The sequence below is a fragment of the Petaurus breviceps genome, unplaced genomic scaffold (genome assembly GCF_028583685.1).
Source record: "Petaurus breviceps papuanus isolate PSGF00001 unplaced genomic scaffold, PetGlider_PUasm1.0 90808, whole genome shotgun sequence".
NCBI classification, from domain to species: Eukaryota; Metazoa; Chordata; class Mammalia; order Diprotodontia; family Petauridae; genus Petaurus; species Petaurus breviceps.
The window spans coordinates 5,783,535-5,789,534 of NW_027187349.1; the positions used below are offsets into that span (position 1 = coordinate 5,783,535).

The 6,000-nt window shown below is 37.2% G+C and overlaps 1 protein-coding gene across 3 annotated transcripts in view; it reads right to left on the reverse strand.

Annotated features, from left to right (window-relative positions):
* The window catches only part of PRKN (parkin RBR E3 ubiquitin protein ligase), a 1,996,139-nt gene that overhangs the window by 1,189,077 nt on the left and 801,062 nt on the right, over window positions 1-6,000 (reverse strand). The gene's annotated exons all lie outside the window — the stretch shown is intronic.

Below are 6,000 nucleotides of genomic sequence, written 5' to 3' on the forward strand. Positions count from 1 at the left end.
AAAAGATCCAAGACATTTCTGAAGGACTCATGATGAAAAATGCTATCCATCTGCAGAGAAAGAACTGATGAAGTATGAATTTAGATCAAAGCATACTCTTTTTTACTTTTCTTTTTCCGTGAACTTTTTTTTTTGTTTGAGTTTTCTTTCACAACATGACTAATATGGAAATGTTTTACATGACTGCACATGTATAACTTGTATCAAATTGCTTGCCATCTCAGTGGGTTGGAGTGGAGGGGGGGAGAAAAAGAGGTAGAGAATTTGGAATTCAAATTAGGAAACAAAAACAAATGTTAAAAATTATTTTTTCATGTAATTGGAAAAAATATGAAAATTTAAAAAAGAAGGAAACTCCCTCGGAAGCCATTTAACCCAATCCAGGATTGAATCAGAATAATATCTGCAACATATCTGACAAGTGATCATTCAGCTCTTGCTTGAAGATCAACTTTAAGAAGGAACTATGATCCTGTAAAGCATACCCTAATACTTTGGAATAATACTACTTTTTAGCAAGGTTACCCCTACTTTCTTTTAACGATGTTAAACTTGACTGTTGAAATATCTGAACTTTGCTCCTAATTCTGTCCTCTGTGACCAAGCAAAGCAAGTCTAATTCTTCTTCCAGGAGCTCTCCTCAAATATTTATAGACAGCTATCAGTTATCCTACCACTAACACCTCTATTTAAATCTTACCTTCTCTAAGCTCCAATCCCCACTTCTTTCAACTGATCCTCATATGATATGAAGTTCACTATCCTTTCAGACAGTACAATAGATAGAGTGCCCAATTTGCTGTCAAGGAAGACTCAAATTCAAATTCAGCCAATAATTACCAGCTGTAGCTCCCTAGACAAGTTAATCTTTTGCTGCCTCAGTTGCCTCAAATGTACCAAGGGAATCATAACAGCAACTATCTCACTTGGGGAACTGTGAGGATCAAATGAGATAATATTTATAAAGTACCTAGCATAGGACTTAATAAATATAATTTTCTTTCCTTATTCCCTTCCCCTTTTTGGCTTCTTCTGGATAGTCTCCACATTATATCAGAGGTCTTTCTAAGTGTGGTGCCCAGACTACGAGTCACAGAAAAGTAGGGCAATAACAGCCTTAGTCTTAGACATAAGTCATCTCTTTAGGCATACTAAAATATATTAGTTTTTTGGTTTTTTGCTACCATGTTATACTGCTGATTCAGACTGAACTTACAGTTCACTAAACCCCCTCCTCCCCAGATCTTTTTCAGAAAATCTACTATGTAGTCATGTTTCACCCATCTTGTCCAAGGTATATCCAGCTTGGAATAAACACATTAGGGACTCAGCATACCAATATCTATGAAGCATGATTCCTTGCCATGATGACTGTCAATATATAACTGAGAATATCAGTTAGCCTTGACTGTCATATGAAGTACAACCAGAACTGGTACAACTGTGGGTTCACTTGCATGAAAAGGATAGATGATAAATTCTTTGACCCTGTGAGAGTTGGGGAGGAAGAACAGATCCCTCACAGGATTCTTTTGCCATGGTCCCTCTCTTTGGGGACCACTTTCTCCTCATCATCACCAATGGGGGTAAGGGTTGAATTATTCTGTTAGAAAACCATTTCCAACCTAGGTGCCTCTGAACACAGCTATAATGTATAAACTATGTAAGGACACACACATGGGTTGGCAGTATTCCTTTGTTACTCAGTGTCTACTCTTATGGATTCACTTGGACAACTAATAGAACCAGGTTGCTTCATTATGCCCCTTGATTGAGAACTCCTTTTGTGTACAGGCATCTTTTCACACATAGGCTAACCCCTCTCATCACTTAGCAATAAACTAATACCTGAAAACCCCAACAAAATCAGAAACAGACATAATGCATGCACTAAAATACAAATAGAGACATTTTTTTTTGGTTACACATATAGAATGACGTCAGTAGCCTAAAGCTAGCATTTAATTCATCCCTCACTATTTGGTCTCAGCCGGATCCTCAGGTTCTATAACCAATCGGAGGTGCTCTCCCAAACTGCATAAAAGCACATAGCAGTGCTGTTCAGTGAGAAAGATACATCTAAAGAACCACTTTAAAAAAACTTTATTTTTGCACCAACTATTTGTAAAAATTTTTTAACATTATTTTTTTTAACTTTTGAATTCCAAATTCTGCTATTTGGAATTCTTTTCTTCTCTTCCTTCCCTCATCCTTGAGATGATAAGCAATCTGATATAAGTAATACACGTTCAATCATATAAAACATTTTCATATTAATCATTTTGTGCAAGAAGACCAAAGGACCACTTTTTAAAAGGCAAACCATTTAGAATGTTTCCTCAATCTTTCAACCTCACAGGTGCCAAACAAGTTAGAATTCCACTATCATGGAATCTTGTCCAAAGGACCAAAGATTTGTGTCCATGATTAGAAAATAGCACATGTCATCATTCAGGTATTATTCTCTCTCATTTTCCTATAGCAAAGGCATTCTTTCATTACCTGTTGTCAACTTCTGGGGAATGTACCACCACCAACCTGCCCTGGATCTAAAGGAAAATATGACCTGATTTCCATCATGGAACTTCACCTGTCATTTCCTACTGGGCATTCTATGGGAAGAATTGGTGGTAACTACCAATAATGGCATGAATATAATCTATTTCCTGTGTTTTTGAAACATCCACAGGCGACTATAGCATCTAGACTTCTAGAAGACTATAAAACACCATGTTTAGAACTAAGCCCTTCTCAAATCCTGGTAGAGAAAGAAAGAGAACCCAGGACATCTAATCATTGGAGTAAGTACAGGGAAATGCCAACAGATGGACTTGTGTGATTTGGCGCTATACATCCTAAGCCCAACAGGTCAGTCTATCATAGGGACTGCTCCTCCCTTTGCTTCTTCCACCTAGACCCAGATATCAATCAGTAAAGCAATTCAAAAAGTCTCCCATGTAAATTATGTGGACATAAACAGGAAGGAATAAAGTAGATGGTCATAGTAAGGCAGACTAAGAGCTGATTGTATAAATCATAAATAAAGACCAGTAATTAACAGATAAAAATCAACTTGCAGGTAGACATAGTGAAGTAACAAAAAGATTTGTCTGTAGTCTAGTATTTTATAAAGATCTATCCCTTGCTGAAAGACAAATAGTGTGCTTATCTAATTTTTAAAAGATAGAAAGGACAGAGTCACATAGTTTGTAAGACTGAGGCCACATTTGAACTCAGGTATTCCTCATTCAAGGTTCAACATACTATGTGCTTAACCAACTAGCTATCTACATAATAGAGTCAGAAAAGATAAAATTTCATACAGTTAAATTTACAGACTTCCAACAGTAAAGTCCTACTTTAGTAATTATTTACAATATGAGAGTGACCTTGAATTCTGAAGCCAAAGGAAAAAAAAAGAATGCAAGTTTAGGCAAAAAGTCTTTCAACATAAGTGAGTGATCAATAAATTAAATATGCAAGCCAAGGATGATGCTAGCTAAGTATGGTTAATTCAGTCAGCTGGCCACTAAGTCATTAATTATTTTATCATGATGCCAAGAAAATTACAAATTGGTCCCTCACTACTATGCTCTTTTCCATTTCTGTGACAATGACAGATGGTTAAAAATGGGAGAGAGGACTCTAATAAATAGATATTTCTAGTCTGTCTTTAAGTATTAACTTATTATCCAATGACCAATAGAGTTAATATACTACAGTAACTGAATCATATAAATGTTTCCGTTCTCACTATAAATGAAACCAAATGATATAAGAAACTTACAGCTAAACGAATGAATGGCCCCCAAGCTCTGCACAAAGAGGCAAGAAAAGGAGTTAGGGAATATGCTTTCCCATAAATCCAAAGGCAAAAGGAAAGATCAACCCAGGAGACAATTTGGTCATCTCATTTTATGCTTCTCATACCAAATAGAAGTAAAAAAGAATATCATGAAAATAATTTCATCTTGCACAAACATTTATTATAGAGGATGAGCGGGTAGAAATATTCTGGGAAGAACTTGATAAAATTTTCTAAATTAAGTGAACATATAAGAAATTTCATTTTAAAAAAAAGGGCACAAGGGAGGCTGGTAAAAATATGTTTGAAAATATGCCTCAGCAATAAGAATTGCAAGAGGAAACAGGATTGTTATAGACTCCACAGGCATCTCAAGTCTATATATCATGAATATAGTCTTCAAAGAATGAATGAGAATGTACTGACTGTGGTCAATGACAAATAGTATTACAAAAATTAAGTTGATTATATTTTCAAAAAATAAAAACAATTCATTATTAACATGGAAATCATTCCCAGACCAGCTTTCTGTGTCCAGTCAGAGCATCTTGTTCAAGGTGAAAAATCAATACCAAACTAAAGGAATATAATTAAAAAAAATAATGATGCATACATTTTAAACAACTCAAATATGAACTGTTTTTTTAAAAAAAGTATTGATGACAAACAGAACAAAACAAGAAATGCATGTACAACCTTCTCCTTGAAACTAAAACCCATCTTTTTTATGCTGATATTCTTCAAGTGATCAAGACATTGAGAGGATTTTGACTAAGAGGCAGTATGGAATACCTAATTGTATGCATTGTTGAAAACTGTAGTTTTCTACTTTAGTATTGATTTTAACAACGTGGTCTGACTAGATACAGAAAGCATTCCATGATGCATAAGGAACAGCGAGAGCAGAGGTACCAAGACAGGAGATGAAGAGTGTGTGAGGAACACTGAGTAACACATCACTGAGGAGAATAATGAACAAACTGAAAGAAAAGGCTAGAAATGAACAGGTTTTGAAGAGCTTTACATGTCAAATAGAGGAGTCTCTCTGTGATCCTAGAATTAATGGAGAGCCACTGGGAGTTTAACAAGTAGGGAAGTGACACAATAAAACCCTCATTTTAAGAATGTAAGCTGTAAGAAGGCTTGGTTGAAGGAGGACAAAACTAGAAGACAAATTAGGAAGATACTACAATAAGTCCAGCCAAACAGTGAGGGGAACCTGAGGTGGTGTGATAGTAATGGCAATTAAAGATTCCCCTGTATTGGCTTGGTTTTCAAATTGATTGTGTTAAAACCCAGAGTTTGTTAATCCCACCTGTGGGATGGGCTTGTTGATGTGAAAAGAAAGTCCTGAACTGGGAGGAGCTGGTGATGTAGATTTGGAGAGACACTAAGAGAGAGGCAGAAGATCTTTTTGGAAGCAGCACCTCGTGGAGAGAGAGAGACTAAGAGAATTGCTGGTGGCCGCTTTGAATTGCCCTGGACTTTTGAGACCTGGCCCCTGAGCTGCCAAGGACTGAGGAGACATGGCTGTTTTGCTGGTACTTTGTCTGTCTGTTTTGATGTTGTTTTGCCAGATTTGTCCACTGGTGAAAGACAGTCCTTTTGTTGAAGAAGTCCTGGAACCTGGCTGTTCGCTAAGAAGCCCTGAGACTGTCCTGCAGACAGAGAGTGAATACTGTCCACTGGTGAGGGACAGTGCTGTTGTTGCAGGGGTCTGGAGACTGTCCTGCAGACAGAATGAATACTGTCCACTGGTGAAGGACAGTGCTGTTGTTGCAGGGGTCTGGGAGCCTTTCTGTTGGTTCAGAAGCCCTGAAGAAGGATTTTCTTGTTGTATGTTTACAGAAATCCTGGGAGAGGGCTTTGCTGATGTGTTCAGGGGTTCTAGGACTGTTCTACAGACAGAGGATAAATTCATGAAGGGACTGGCAATGTATCTTGTGGCCTTGCTAAGCCTTGTCTCCCCAGGAACTAAGATTGCTGAGAACTTGCCTCGTGTCAAGATGAAGAAAAGACCTCCATTTGGGTATTAAGTGCTGTGTTTAAACTTGATGTAACTCTGGGGTAGATTCAATTGTGATCCAGGGGTGGGGAACTTTTGACCTTATTGTGCTCTGTGATTGACAAATGAAGGTACTTTACCTATGTTTGGAAACTAATCTCCATTTGAGAAGAGGGGTTTTGTGGTGGAC